The sequence below is a fragment of the Callithrix jacchus genome, chromosome 4 (genome assembly GCF_049354715.1).
Source record: "Callithrix jacchus isolate 240 chromosome 4, calJac240_pri, whole genome shotgun sequence".
In the NCBI taxonomy this organism is placed as follows: domain Eukaryota; kingdom Metazoa; phylum Chordata; class Mammalia; order Primates; family Cebidae; genus Callithrix; species Callithrix jacchus.
In genome coordinates, this window is record NC_133505.1 from 133986716 (window position 1) to 134003136 (window position 16421).

The following is a 16421-nucleotide window of genomic DNA, read 5'->3' on the forward strand; positions in this document are numbered from 1 at the left end:
GGCAACAAAAGCGAAACTCCATCTCAAAAAAGCAAAACAAAATAAAAACAACAGCAACAAAAACATTTATATCGTTAAAAAAAGGAACAGCGAAATAGATTTTTGTTCAAAGAATAAAACATGTACTGCCATGGTCATGGTTCTAAAGATAATTTAGAACCATGTAGTCTGTGGCTCCTCAACAATGCACTGAAGTGTAGGTTGATTTCAACCATGGCTTCTCCAGCTTCAATCATTTATCAAAGCTAAAACCATAGTTTAAAGATACATGTAAAAGCAAATCAAGTGGAAATTAGGCTTGATTATGGTCTTTCCTATGTGACTTTAGCTGTCCTTGATTGTGTATTCCTGTTGGATCAAATACTCTTATGTTACTGCTTGGCACCATAATGAATCAATATATATTCCAAGTGGCAATAGGTAAGCTGAGGAGGAAGATGAACCAGTGCAACAAAATGCGCATTAATACAGTGACAATAATATGACCAATCAATCTTGGAAGTACCTACTTATTTAATTTTGAGCAACATGATCTAGATCTAGCATTAATGTAATCACACTCTAAATTAGACAATGTAATTATGAAGACTGAGAGAAAAGTGATCCTGCAACAACTGAGGAGAGAGAAAACAAAGACTATGTCCTCTTCCTCTACCTATCAAAAGCTTTAAAATGTTTATTTACTCAGAAATCCTATTCCTGATAATGTTTCAAAAGAAAATAGTAGAAAACGTTATTTAGCAAGATGTCATCTATCATATGACATGAACTATAACACAATCATAAAAATACTGCCATTTAAAGTGACATGGGGTAATGTTAAGAGAAAAAAGTGAGACAAAATTATGTATATGTTGTATGGTTTTTTTGGGGGGGGGAGGAAGGCAGGAAGGGAGGGAAGAAGGACGGTAGGGAGGAAGGAAGGGATGAAGGAAGGAAGGAAGGGAGGAAGCGGGGAGGGAGGGAGGGAGGGAGGGAAGGGAAGGAAGGAAATCAAGCAATGAGAGAGACATTGCCGACCTGGATCTAGAGGTTTACAAGTTGATTTCTTTTTTTTTGAGAGAAGGAAAGAAAAAAAAAAATAAGTAAAGGAGAGGAAGAAAGAGGAAGAGAAAGAGGGAGAGTAAATGGAAATATTGCTTTATTTTGAAAAAAATTGAGTATTAATAATGGCCAATCAATGTTTCATTTAAACTTATGGGTAGGTGTGATGTGGTATTGACAAGAATGTATGTTTTGTGTATTTGAAGTGGAGAGCTCTATGAATATTTATTAAGTTTACTTGTTCCGGATCTGAGTTCGAGTCCTTGATATCCTTATTAATTTTCTGTCTCATTGAATCTAAGTCTCGTATCTGGGTGTTAGGATCATTAGCTCTTGTTGTTGCATTGATCTTTTTACCACTATATCTTTGTTGCTTTAAAATCTATTTTCTCCGATACGAGAATTGCAACTCCTGCTTTTTATTTATTAATTTATTTATTTTTGCTCTCCATTTGGTTGGTAAGTCTTTCTTCATCCCTTTGTTTTGAGTCTTTGTGTATCCTTGCATGTGAAACTGGTCTGGATGTAAAATGCCATTGGGTTTTGGCTGTGTCTTTTGATTGGGAATTTAGTCAATTTAAATTTAGGGTTACTGCCATTTGATGTTGACTGGCTGTTTTATCCATTCGTTGGTGTAAATTCTTCTTTATGTTGGTGCTCTTTACTTTTTGGTGTATTTTTAGAAAGGCTAATACTGGTTGTTTCTTTCTGTGTGTAATGCTTCTTTCAGAAGCTCTTGTAAAGCAGGCCTGGTGGTAATAAAATCTCCGAGTTCTTGCTTGTTCATAAAAGATTTTATTTTTCCTTCAGTTGTGAAGCTTAGTTTGGCTGGATATGAAATTCTGGGCTGAAGGTTCTGTTCCTTGAGAATGTTGAATATTGGCCCCCACTCTCTTCTGGCTTGTAGAGTTTCTGCTGAGAGATCTGCTGTAAGTCTGATAAGCTTGCCTTTGTGGGTAACATGACCTTTCTCTCTGGCTGCCCTTAGTATTTTCTCCTTTGTTTCAACCCTGGTGAATCTAACGATTATGTGCCTTGGGGTTGCTCTTCTTGAGGAATATCTTTGTGGTGTTCTCTGTATTACCTGGGGTTGAATTTTGACCTGCTTTGCTAGTTTAGGAAAATTTTCCTGAATAATATCCTGAACGGTATTTTCCAGCTTGGATTCATTCTCTCCATCGCATTCAGGTACACCTATCAAACGTAAATTTGGTCTTTTCACATAGTCCCACATTTCTTGGAGACTTTGCTCATTCCTTTTTATCCTTTTTTCTCTAATCTTTTCTTCACGTTTTATTTCATTAAGTTGGACTTTGACCTCTGATATCCCTTCTTCTGCTTGAACAATTCGAGTGTTTAAACCTGTGCATACTTCTCGGAGTTCCTGTATTGTATTCTTCAGTTCCATTAATTCACTCATACTCCGCTCTAAGTTGTCTATTCTCAATAGGATTTCATCAAACCTTTTTTCAAAGTTCCTAGTTTCTTTATGGTGGGCTACAACATGGTCTTTTAACTCACCGAAGTTTCTTATTATCCATTCCTTGAAGAGTGATTCTGTCATTGGGATGCGCTCATTCTCCATCAAGCCTTGTTCCATTGTTGATGTGGAACTGTGATCATCTTTAGAGGGAGAGGCGTTCTGATTTTGAGTATTCTCAGCTTTTTTACGCTGGTTTCTTCCCGTCATTGTAAATTTATCCTCCTGTCTCTTTGAAATTACCAACTTTCAGATTAGGTCTCTTGAGTGGACGTCCAGGTTGTTAGTTCCCAGGGCCAGAGCAGCAGCGTTAAAACTGATGGTGCTTTTCTGCCCAGGGTTCTCCTGTCGGGCTTCCTTCTTGTGTTGGTAGTAGGCGACTCTGCCTTCCTGGGGCTCCAAACCTCGGTCAGAAGGGAAACCGGTCCTGTTTACTCTGCGCCGAGCGCTCCCGTGCGGAGGTGCCGTCACAGCCGCTGCCGGGCTCTGGTGTCCTGCTGGGGACCCGGGCAGGTCCTCCGAACCTGTTTACTTTGCTCCGAGAGCTGCCGCGCCAAGGTGCCGGCGGAACCGCTGCACCGGCCACGAGAGTCGCACCGGCCACGAGAGTCGCGCTGGCCACCCATGTGTTTCCTCCGCTGGGGGATCTCCTGCTCCATAAGCGACCAGAATTTGTCTGAAAGTGTGGCGTCCTCTAGTTCTCTGCGCCTTCCCTGAGAGCTGCAATCCCGGGATGTTAGCGATCGGCCATCTTGGATCGTTTTCATATGTTGTATGTTAAAAGCTATAAAAACCAACATAGGCCCGGCGCGGTGGTTCACACCTGTAATCCCAGCACTTTGGGAGGCTGAGGCAGGTGGATCCCGAGGTCAAGTGATCGAGACCATCCTGGCCAACATGGTGAAACCCTGTCTCTACTAAAAATACAAAAACTAGCTGGGTGTGGTGGCACACGCCTGTAGTCCCAGCTACTTGGGAGGCTGAGGCAGGAGAATTCCTTGAACCCGGGAGGCGGAGGTTGCAGTGAGCGGAGATCGCGCCACTGCACTCCAGCCTGGCGACAGAGCGAGACTCCGTCCCCAAAAAACAAAAAATAACACATAATACATAAAATGTAAGAAAATATACCAAAATGCTAATAGAATTATATCTAGATATAGGTAACGTTGAATTTTCTCAACTTTTCGTAGATTTTGTAAGGACAAAAAAAATTTTTAAATAAGAAATATAATTATTCCTACATTCTAGAAAGCTTATCATTTTAAACAGAATTATCCTCAGTATCTGTGAACAATTGGTTTCAGCCCTCCCCCATGACCCCCAGGATACTAAAATCCAAAGATGCTCAAGTGTCTTGTATAAAATGGCATAGTATTTGCATGTAATTTACACAGGTCCTTCTATAGACTTTAAAGCATCTCTAGGTTACTTATACCTAATATAATATCTACATATCACTACATTTGTATGGACTGAATGTAGTACTTGGTATGTGGCAAACTGAAGTTTTGCTTTTTGAAGCTTTGTGGAATGTTTTTTCCCCCCAAATATATTTTATCCATGGTCGATTGAATCCACAGATGCAAACCCCTGGATACAGAGGGCCCACTGTATTTTCTTTATTCATTAAAATGTATATAAATCATTTTGAAGACTAGATAGGCCCTTTGTCAGCCCTGGAATGTCTCTCTCAATAATCTACGAGCAATCCCATTGAAATGTACACAGAGGGAAATAGCATCCTTAATCTCCCAGTTGCTGTGGGAGGACAGGAGTCTAACTTCAGTGGACACCAGGCTTCAAGGTGCAAAACTATCTTCTATCATAAAAATATGAGAATTTTGTCCTTCTCCTGGACAAGGTCAATCAGCTAACAGGAATGATCTCCCCAAATTCCAAGTAAAGTTAGGATGAATGAAGTGTGCAAATGGGGCTGCCATGTTGTCTTACCTGAGAAATCGTTATTTATCTTGAAAACATGTATGTAATGAGTTGTATTTGCTTGGCAATATAAGGGGGTATGATTACTTTCTGTTTTTACAATCTCTTAGTGGATTACCTTTGTTGTACCTCACATTCTGGCTTAAGGTTTATTCAATAATAAAATTACTTTCTTTACTACCTTTATAGAGAGAATTTCTGGGATGGGAGATTATCATTCTAATTATATTTATAATCAAATAAGTTCACATTGATATAATGAACTTTATTATGCTTACAATATACTTTATAATTATTGCCTGTTTTCCTAGTTGATGTTTTCTTTACCCTTTTGTTAACAATAACTATAACCACTTTATTGGTTTATCCTACTCTAAGCTCTAAGCTCTAAGCTCCCTTCCACTTCCAGTTCTTTTGACTTACAATTTGTTCCATTTTCTTCTGAGCTCTCCAATAGTGTTTCTAAGTCCGGGAAATACATCCCTACTATCTTGATACAACTAGGAGCTCTGCTAGTGTCCCATGGACGTCAACTTAAAACATTCCCTATTTTCAAGACAAGGTGTTTATCACTAGTTTTAGTTAGCCCTTCCTTTGGTTTCTGCTTTCTGGTTTAAAAATATTTTTTTTTCTTTTGTTTATTCTTTAATCCTCCTTTGAGGTCTTTGAGCTGCATTTTATAATTATTGTGCATAGATTTTTAAATATAACTTAACATTCAAACTGCGACACTTCTGAGAGTGAAAAGGTGGGGTTAATAATTACTGGAAGTCGTGTTGTAACCAGGACTGTCCTAGGCAAAACTGTGTAGGCAAAAGAATCTGAGGTTGGGATTACCTCTGACTCAAAGTAGTTATTTAGTGTAACAAATCGATAAAGTGATTATGAACTGATTGTTAACACAAAGATAGGTAGGTAAAGAGAGATAAATGCAATATTTGGGGTATATTCATTTTAAAACACTTTTTGTTGCTTATCTGAAATTCAAATTTAATGGAAGATTCTATATTCGTATTTGTTAAGTCTAGTAACCCCAGATGCGTGGTCATCATAAATATGTTTATTGGAACTGTTTTTCTCAAGAATGATAATTTGTTATTCATCAGTAGAGTGAATAACTCAGCATTTTTTTTTTTTAAGATGTTTCACCATGTTGGCCAGGCTGGTCTTGAACTCCTGACCTCAGGTGATCTGCCCACCTTGGCCTCCCAAAGTGCTGAGATTACAGGTGTGAGCCACCACACCTGGCCACCTAAGCATTTAAAGTATATTTTTAAAAATAATAGGCTAAACACCATGAAACTAACAAATAATGTTTACTAATTTAAATGACTAGAAAGAAATATATTTATTCCATAAAAAACCTAATTTCTTATTTTTTAGGGGAAAAGTTAAACTAATCTTCTAATTAGGACTCTAAAGGAAAAATGTGATTTGAATAGTTAAACAAGATAAATTATATATTATCTATATCTTTAAAAATTTGTTTTCTCTTTTCATATATCTGTTCTCATAAACATTTTGAGTAGAAAATACCAAAATATATTACCATATAAAAGTGATCTTATTACTTTTTTGAGATTCTGCAATATAGTAACTTTTTCCACCAGAGTCAAAAGATGCCTATTTGCCAGTAAGTATTCTAAAATTCTTCTGTAAATTTTCTTTCTCATTCTCTTGGCAGTTACAGTTCACAAATATAATGAGAGGCTAGGTCAGCTGGCTGACGTTGGTGACTCACTACCTCCCCCTTTTGGTAGCTTAGCTAGACACTCATCTGAGTCAACTTAACCAAAGAACAAGATGATAGCAGTGCCTGAGTTCTGGGACTCCCCCTTTGTCACAAGACTGTTTTCAATGTCCCATGGCATTGTTAAAGAAAGCTCTCCTTGTTACATTGTGAAAATGAAGTAGCCTACCCCTTTAACTCTATCAATACATAGAGTGGTAGTACCAGGTGAGGTGCTCCTAGAACTCTTTCTAGGAAGCATCCAGATTTCCCTACTTTAGCATGTCTCTCTGCAAGGTAACACAGGCCAATGGGATGGTGTGTGCTTTCCTGTTTCCACTGTCAATATATTTGATATATTCCCCAGGGCATACACTTTACTTTTATGCCTCTGTTTGCTAATTTTGTGTGGGCACGTGTGTCTGGGTTCCCATTACATGACATGTACTGTCTGAATTTTGGGAAGATGGTAGTGGTGTAATTTCAGAACAGAGCTGCCTTTTCATTGGACTTTAATGGGCCACAAAGGGCTTCTTGCCCCATGTCCAGACTGAAATTGGAAAATTTAATCACTTTATTACAATCACTTGTAAGTCATTCTTCTTTTCATTCTGAAAAACCTCCCTTTGCTCTTTATGACAGTTCAGAGAGTAGAACTGCTAAGGAAAAACATATATATTTATTTAAAACATATGCATATTTTACTTAAGAATATATGTATTTTTGAAATAGAGCTCACTCTGTCACCTAGGCTGGAGTGCAATATGGCACAATCACAGCTCATTGCAGCTTTGACCTACCAGGTCCAAGTGATCCTCCTATTTCAGCCTCCTGAGTAGCTGGGGTTATATATAGGTGCATGCCATCATGCCCAGCTAATTTTCATTTTTTTTTTTTTTTTTCTAAAGACAGGGTCTCCCTGTGTTGCCCAGCCTGGTCTCAAACTCCTGGAGTCAAGCAATCCTCCTACCTGGGCCTTTCAATGTGCTGGGATTATGAGTGTAATCCACTATGGCTGGCCAAGGAAAATAATATGTATTTCCCTTTTAAAATGAATTCAAGATTTAAATAATTATGGAATCTTTGTTCAATAAGCAGGAACATTTTAGAATGTAAATTTCAGAGTTAAAAATAAGTATTAGGTAAGTGAACATATTTACTGGTTTTGAAAGTTATTTCAGGATGACCTGGGTTACAGGTGCTTGCTTAAGGCATATATGTGAAATAAAGTTTAAGAAATAGTCCTCAATGGTTTATTAATCTCCTTTCCTTCCCCTTCCCTCTTTGGAATGGGTTGAGTACTTTTATGGTGAAAGTCTTACTCCTTGCTCTTCTCTTTCACATGACAAATTAATATTTTAAGTACAATATGAAAAAAAAAACCACCCAAAACCTGTTTATTCTCTTCTCTAGAAGTTAGACATTTCTGTGTAGTTCCCTCTGCCAAGTTAAGCTATAAATCCTCCTTGTTGATTTTACTGAGAGCTGTTAAGTAAATGATACTTCTACATTTGGGGAATAATTTTATTTTGCTTTAAAATATTGAAATAAACAGAAAAATCACCCAACAGACATTATCTTCTATCATTTTTTCTATAGCTTAAGGCATTTTAAAATCAAATGTTTCACTTTCAAATAAGTTCTGTAGAAACACTTGGATTTTCCCTCCTTGCCTTTACATGCTTTGCTGCATGTGGTCAGGGCTGAGACATTACAAATTATATTTCTTTGGCTCCTTTTGCACTGGCAGAAGATCAGAAGAATAAAGGAAAAGAGAAGCTTCTGGCTTATACCAGTGGGAATTGCTGGTGGTTGTTGTAATGGCATTGGAAGTCAGATGATTTCATACTTTCAAATAGAAGCAGAACTTTTCCATGTGAAATGCTTCTTACGCAGTGTTCCAGAATCAGCCGACAGTGAAGCATCAGGTGTGTGTTCCAGGCCAGGAATATTAGCAGTTTCTAATCTCTAGGTATTATTTCTACTTCCTTCTTGCTCCCCTGTCTCCCATCATTATTGTGTTCTTCTAGATATTCTAGTACCTTTGTTTCCAATTTCCTATTGTTATGTGTTTAAATTCCTAGTGTTTTTCTGTTTTCCAAACTGGAATTTGACTGATACAAGTACTGATAAAAAGCCACTAGAAATCCTACACTACAAATAGAACGTATGTCTTTGACACCAGAAGAAAGAGGCACACCTCAAAAATGATGCTCCTTTTCTAAGAAGGTATACCATTTCACAAAATAATGAGGAACTATATTCATGCTTCTGAAATGGAAATGGAAGTGGTGTGTCATATTTTAATCTCAACACAGCTTCCTAGAATGTAAATTTTACTTGAAAATTTGTATTTAAAGTACAATTTTTTTTTCACTCCAACCAAACACTGCATGTTCTCACTCTTAACTGGAAGTTGAAAAATGAGAACACATGGACACAGGGAGGGGAACATCACACACTGGGGCCTGTCGGGAGTGCTAGTGGAGGGATAGTATTAGGCGAAATACCTAATGTAGATCACAGGTTGATGGGTGCAACAAACCACCATGGCACAGGTATACCTATGTAACAAACCTGCACTTTCTGCACATGTACCCCAATACTTAAAGTATAATAACAAAAGACCCAAGTTTATGTTGTCTACAACACACTAACTTCAAATACAACAATGCAAGTAGGTTGAAAGTAAATAGATGGAAAAAGATATGTAAATATTAATTTTAAAAAAGCAGAACCGGATATACTAATATGAGATAAACTGGAAGTCAGAGAAAAGAAAATTACCAAGCACAAAGGGAGATTTTATAATGATAAAAGGCTCAATACACCAAGGAGAGGTAGAAACTGACTTCAAGATACATGAAACAAAAATTGATAGAAGCTAATCCAAAATTATAGTTGAGGATGTTAAACACCACTCTCTCAACAATTGATAGAAGGACTAGATTGAAGATCATCAAGGATATAGAAGACAGAACTACACAACCAACCAACAGGATCTAATAAAAATATACAGAACACTCTACATAAAAAAGCAGAATACACATTCTTTTCAAGTGCTCATGAAGCTTTTGCTGATACAGATCATATCCCAAGGCATAAAATAAACCTAATAGACTTAAAGCAATAAAAACCATATAAAATAAATATGCTCTCTGACCATAATGAAATCAAACTGAAATCAATAGTAGAAAAACCTCCAAAACCCTTGGAAGTCAAATAATATACTCTGAAGTAATCCATGGGTTAAAGAGAGAAATCTCAAAGAAAAATTTTAAAAGAATTAGAATCGAATAAAAATGAAAATACAATGTAGCAAAATTTGTGGAATGCAGTTAATACATTGCTGAGAAGGAAATTTATAACATAAATATTTGTATTAGAAAAGGAGAAAGATCTTAAATGAATAATCTAAGCTCTCACCTCAAGAAACTAGAAAAGACTGGGTGCATTGGTTCACGCCTGTAATCCCAGCACTTTGGGAGGCCAAGATGGGCAGATCACCTGAGGTCAGGAGTTTGAGACCAGCTGACCAACATGGAGAAATCCCGTTTCTACCAAAAATACAAAATTAGCTGGGTGTGGTGGCATCCCAGCTACTTTGGAGGCTGAGGCAGGAGAATCACTTGAATCTGGGAGGTGGAGGTTGCAGTCAGCTGAGATGGCGCCATTGCATTCCAGCCTGGGCAACAAGAGTGAAACTCTGTGAAAGAAAGAAAGAGACAGAAAGAGAGAGAGAGAAAGAGGGAAAGAGGGAGGGAGGGAAGGAAAGAAAGAAGAAGGGAAGGGAGGGAGGGAGGGAGGGAGGGAGGGAGGGAGGGAGGGAGGGAGGGAGGGAGGGAAAGGAAAGGAACCAGAAGAAAAATTAGCAAAATTGACCCAAAGCAAATTGAATAAAGGAAATAATAAAGATAAGAGCAGAGATCAGTGGATTGAAAACAGAAACTACTAGCCAGGCATGGTGGCTCACACCTATAATCCCAGTACTTTGGAAGGCTGAGGTGGGTGGATCACCTGAGGTTGGGAGTTCAAGACCAACCTGGCCAACATGGAGAAACCCTGTCTCTACTAAAAAACAAGCAAACAAACAAACAAAAAATTAAGAAAACAAAAAACAAAAACAAAACAGAAACTAGAGAAAACCAATGAAACAAAGAGCTGGTTGTTTGAAAAGATCAATGAAATTAATAAAACTCTAGCAAGACTGATGAATATTAAAAAAATAGAAGACACAATTTAGCAATATCAAAAACAAAACAGGCAATATCTTTACATATTATGAAGCCATTAAAAGGATAATAAAGGAAACACTATAAACAGCTCTGCATATACAAATACAGCAATTTAGATGGAATGGACTAAATCCTCTGAAGAGTCAAACTACCAAACATCTAACCTGAATGACATGATCTAATTAGTCTAACAATTCAAAAAAAGTTAAATCTATAGTCTAAAAATATTTTTAAAAAGACATTTTCAGGTTCAGATTATTTCACTGGAGAATACTACCAAATATTTAAGTAAGAATTAGTATTAATTCCAATTCTACATAATCTCTTTGAGAAAACAGAAGTGGAGGAAACACTTCCCAACCCTTTTTTCTTTTTTCTTTTTTTTTTTTTGAGAGAGGGTCTTACTTTGTTGCTCAGACTGGAGTGCAATGGCAAGCTTGGGCTCACCATCTGACTTCCGAGCTCAAGCAATCTCCTATTTCAGTCTCCTGAGTAGCTGGGACTATAGATGTGCCCCATCATGCCCAGTCAATTTTTGTATTTTTTTTGTAGATATGGGGTTTGCCATGTTGCCCAGGCTGGTCTTGAACTTCTGGGCTCAAGAAATCCTCCCGTCTTAGCCTCCCAAAATGCAGGGATTACAGGCATGAGCACTGCTTTCGGCCCCAACTCATTTTATGAGGCCAGTAGTATCCTAATGCCAAAACCACATAGCACAAAGAAGGAAAACAACCAACTGATCAACAATCTCTCAAGAATGTAGACACAAAAATCCTCAACTACATACTAGCACATTGAATCCAATGGTGTGTGTGTGTGTGTGTGTATATGATATTATATATTAATATATATATATTTATTTATATATTTATATAAAATGACCAAGTAGGGTTTGTTCCAGAAATACAAGACTGGTTCAATATTAAAAGTTAATATATCATCTGTAAGATAATAACAAAAGATCCATTTATAGCACTGAAGCCCTAGAAAATAAGACTGGGTACTAAAGATTATTCAAATAAATAATGGCTGAAAACTTCCCAAACTGAGTGAAAGACATAAACCTACCAGTTCAAAATACTGAGTGAAATGCAAACAAGATAAACTTATTAAAGAAATCTATGCCAAGACATATTATAATGAAACTTCTGAAAGCTAAATTAAAAAAAACGAAACAGTAAAATCTTAGAACACACTGTAGAGAAACACTGCATTATCTATAGAGGGAAATTATTAAAGTTAAAGTGATTTTTTTATCTGAACTTATGAAAGTAAAGAGAAAGTGGGACAACGTTGTTCTGGTGTCAACCTCAGTAAAAATATTCACAGGAAGAACGGGAAAGTAAAGACATTCTCTGGTGAAAGGAACCTAAGAAAGTTTCTTACCAGAAGAACTACCCTTAAAAAATGTCTGAAAGGATGTTCTCTAAAGAGAAAGGAAACGCTAACAGAAGGAGGCTGAGATTTCAGGAAGGAGTATAAAGAGGAAATGGGTAAAAATAATAGACTATATTTTTGTCTCATGAGTTTTTAAACCATGTTTGAAGTTGAAATGAGAATTATAACCTCATCTGATATGGTGCTTAAAATATGTAGAGAAAATATTGAAGACATTTATATTTAAAAGTGTGGTGACTAAAAGGATCTAAACAAAGATACTGTTCCTACACTTCTCCCAAAGTGATGAGATGTTGATACTAGTAGACTGTAACAGGCAATGTCTGAACATTGTAATGAAAGCAACCATTAAAAACTATACAAAGAGATACATTAAGAAACATTAGATAAACCAAAGTAGTGTTCTAAAATATATCTCAGTTACTCACAACAGAATGAGAAATGGGAAAAAGAGTAATGAGAATGAGAAAAAAAAAATGAAACTCCACCTAAATTTCACAACTTAAAGAAACTAACTTAAAATGGATCACAGATGTAAACGTAAAATATGAAACTATAAAACTTTTAGAATATAATATAGGAGAAAATCTTTGGGAGCTAGGGCAAGGTAAAGTTTCTCAGACCTGACACTAGAAACATGATCCATTAGTGAAAACAATTAATAAATTAGACTTCATTAAATTAAAAACTTTCCCCACAAAACACTCTCTGAAGAGGTTGAAAAGACAGACTACAGATTGTAATAAAATAACTGTGGCTCACATCTGCAGTATCTGACAAAGATGCTTCAGACAAAGTCCTTCTATAAAGAACTCTCACAACTCAGTATTTTAAAAATCCCATTTGAAAATGGGCAAAATAAATGTAAAAGCATTTTCTCAAAAATGACACATGCATTGCAAATGAGCACATTTCAAGATATTCAACATCATTAGCCTTTAGGAAATGGAAATTAAAACCACAATGAGATAATAGTATACATCTATCAGAACATCCAAAATACAAAATAATTATATAGTTGACCCTCCCTATGTGACACTTCTCATTTTATGTAAAAGACTTGAACATCAGAGGATATGGTATCAGTCAGAGGAGGAGTCCTGTAATCAATCTTCTGTGAATATGAAAGGCAGACTGTAGTAACGAATACCAGGGAGGATGTGGAGAAAATTAGATTTCTTGTACATTGCTGTTGGGAATGGAAATGGTGCAGTCACTCTGAAAAATAGTCTGCCAGATTTTACAAACCTAAACATGTAGTTATTGTACAACCAGGAATTATTTTTTGGGCATTTGTCCCAGAGACATTAAAACACGTTCACACAAAACATTTATTTGAATGTTAAGAATAGTTTATATAGTAAAATACTGGAAATGGACTCAAATGTCTTTAAATGAGTATACGGTTGGAAAAACTCCGGTACATCCATACAATAGATTACTACTCAGAAATAAAAAGTAATGAACTGTTGATATTATGTAATAATCTGAATTAACTCCAAGGGCATTTTGCTTACTGAAAAAGTTAATTTCAAAATATTACATACTGTATTATTTCATTTATATAATACCCTCAAAAAGACAAAAGTACAGAGACGGAGAACAGATCAGTAGCTGCCAGGCCACAGGGACAGGTGTAGTGAGGAAGGGGAGACACAAAGAGGTATTTGAAGGGAGTTCTTTTGTGGTGCTAAGCAAATCTGTATTTTGACTATAGTGGTGGTTACACAAATTTGTACATGGAAATGGGTGCATAGAAACACATACACATGCACACACACACACAATGAATGCAGATTTTAAATGTGTCAAGGTTTATTTCCCAGTTTTGATTTTGTACTACAGCGATATAAGATGTCATCATCAGAGGAAGCTGAGTGAAGGGTACATGGGACTCTTCTATTTTTACAACCTCCCATGAGTTTATTATCAGTTCATAATAAAAAGTTTAAAAAAATGTGTTTGGTACATGCCAACTCAGTGAACCTAGAACATTTTATTTTCTTTGTTGGTGAATATTGTGTTGCTTTTATTTAAGCCTGGAAAGCATAAATTTTTATGTGCAATTGTTGATTAGAAAATTTGGCACTTCTGTTCTTGGAGAATAAAGTGGCATTAACATTGCACTCCCAAACAGTTGATTTGGGCAAGCTACTTGGGGAAGACCAGGGTGTGCTGAGGGTGCTCATGGCACTGCTTACCAGAGTAGAAGAGCTGAAAATTGTGATGTCTTTTCATGTAAACACAAAGACCCACACAGCCAGTATTTTGATAAATTACTTTGCTACTGCGGGAATCACTGTTTTAGATCACACCCCACCAAAAGTCATTGATTCCAAAGTGAAGCTTAAAAGTTTCTAAGTTACTCTCATTATATACTTTTTTTAATAAGCATGTGATTCCATTTAGTTCTACATCCTACTAATAGCAGATAAATATCACCCTTGCTCCCCACTAAGTAATCTGTTTTGTGTGTATGGTTACCATTTTTTTCCACTTGTACATTTAAAGTGTAATAATTTTAAAACTATATGTCCAATAGGAAACACATACTGTGATTTAATACAGAAAGTTCAAAATTTTAAAATTTTAGTACAATCAGAAATCTGCAAATATTGGAGAAATGAGGTTTTCCCAAAGAAATTGATGGTGAAAAATATCACAGGCCATTCTCTTTACTACTGAAGTGCTAGTAGGTGGATGCCATCTAAAAATAGCGGATATACTCAGAGGCATATTTAAAATAGCTTTAATGTTGTGTAACTGCCAAAGGTTTGATCCTTATATCTTTTAGTGGGCCGGGCGTGGTGGCTCAAGCCTGTAATCCCAGCACTTTGGGAGGTCGAGGCAGATGGATCACGAGGTCAAGAGATCAAGACCATCCTGGTCAACATGGTCAAACCCCGTCTCTACTAAAAATACAAAAAACTAGCTGGGCATGGTGGCGCATGCCTGTAATCCCAGCTACTCAGGAGGCTGAGGCAGGAGAATTGCCTGAACCCAGGAGGCGGAGGTTGCGGTGAGCCGAGATCACGCCATTGCACTCCAGCCTGGGTAACAAGAGCGAAACTCCGTCTCAAAAAAAAAAAAATATATATATATATATATAGATATATATATATCTTTTAGTGGATAAAATCCTGAGAATAATTACATAAATCTTCGTTGTTTTTTGTTGGTAACATAAAAATGAACTAAGTGCTCAAGCAACCAGAAAACATTGTATCAACAAAAGAAAAAAAATATTCACTAGGAATGAAAACCACAATTGAAAATTCAAAATTACTTGATAATTAACTTAAAGTCTATTTGCAACAACAATAAGCCCCAAACAATCATACAAAAACTTGGTAAATTCCACACTGTTAAAAAAGAATAAATTCCACAATGTAATTAGGGTCAAACTTGCATGGAGCTTGCAAAGAAACTGGTAAGGTGAAAAAGCCATACTTATTAAATGCCCAGCCACAGTTCTAACATTCAAGAAGGATAGCCTGGAATGACTGGAGGAGAGATGAATCAATCTTGATATTTCACATTGGAAAGCATGGACACTAATAATTTAGGAATGTAGTTACTGATCTTTGTTCACTAATTTTATAAGGATAATTTATACTGAAATAACCGGGAAAAATAATTTTTTAAAGATATATGAGATTTAAAAAAATGAATGGAATAACACATATGGATGGGTGAATGCATGGAAACAAATCTGTGATGCTGACTTTGGTGGGAAAGGTAGCATTTCTGTATCCTGCAGGAATCAGCAGCCCTGCAGTCACTCACTAATAATACTTCCTCTCACAGAGTTTGTCTCTTGGTTTTCTGTTTTTGTTTTTTCTTTTTCTTTGTTTTTTTTTTTTGAGATGGAGTCTTGCTCTGTTGCCCAGGCTGGAGTGCAATGGCACAATCTCGGCTCACTGCAACCTCTGCCTCGGAGGTTCAAGTGATTCTCCTGCCTCAGCCTCTCGAGTAGCCAAGATTACAGGAGCCCACCATTATGCTCAGCTTTTTGTATTTTTAGTAGAGACAGGGTTTCACCATGTTAGTCAGGCTGGTCATAAAGGTCTATTGTTTTATTTTTTGTGTGTGCTTTACTGAGCTGGAAAGAAATGCTGGATTTTGTATAATATTAGTAGGAAGAAAACATTTAGATGCTTATCTTTTTAGATTAATCTGTAAAGAAATGGGAGATAAGGCCAGGTAAGGTGGCTCAGGCTTATAATTTCAGCACTTTGGGAGGCCAAGGTGGGTGGGTCACTTGAGGCCAAGAGTTCAAGATTAGCCTGGCCAACACGTGGAAACCCCGTCTGTACTGAAAATACAAAAATTAGCCAGCTGTGGTGGCAGCCACCTTTAACCCCGGTTACTTGGGAGGCTGAGGTGGGATATTCACTTGAACCCAGGAGGTGGAGGTTGCAGTGAACTGAAATTGGGCCACTACACTCCAGCCTGGGCAACAGAGCAAGACTCGGTCTCAAAAAGAAAAAAAAGAAATGGGAGATGAGTTTGAAAACTTGCTCTTTTGACATATATACGTGCTGGTTTAAGCAGAGAAAAATACTGATCAGATTTTCAATGATTGGAATTACTC

General features: G+C 36.8%; 1 pseudogene; it reads right to left on the reverse strand.

Annotated features, from left to right (window-relative positions):
• Positions 1–228: 228 nt before the first annotated feature.
• LOC100393146 (protein cornichon homolog 4 pseudogene) lies at positions 229–574 on the reverse strand (annotated as a pseudogene).
• Between the last annotated feature and the right edge of the window lie 15847 nt (positions 575–16421).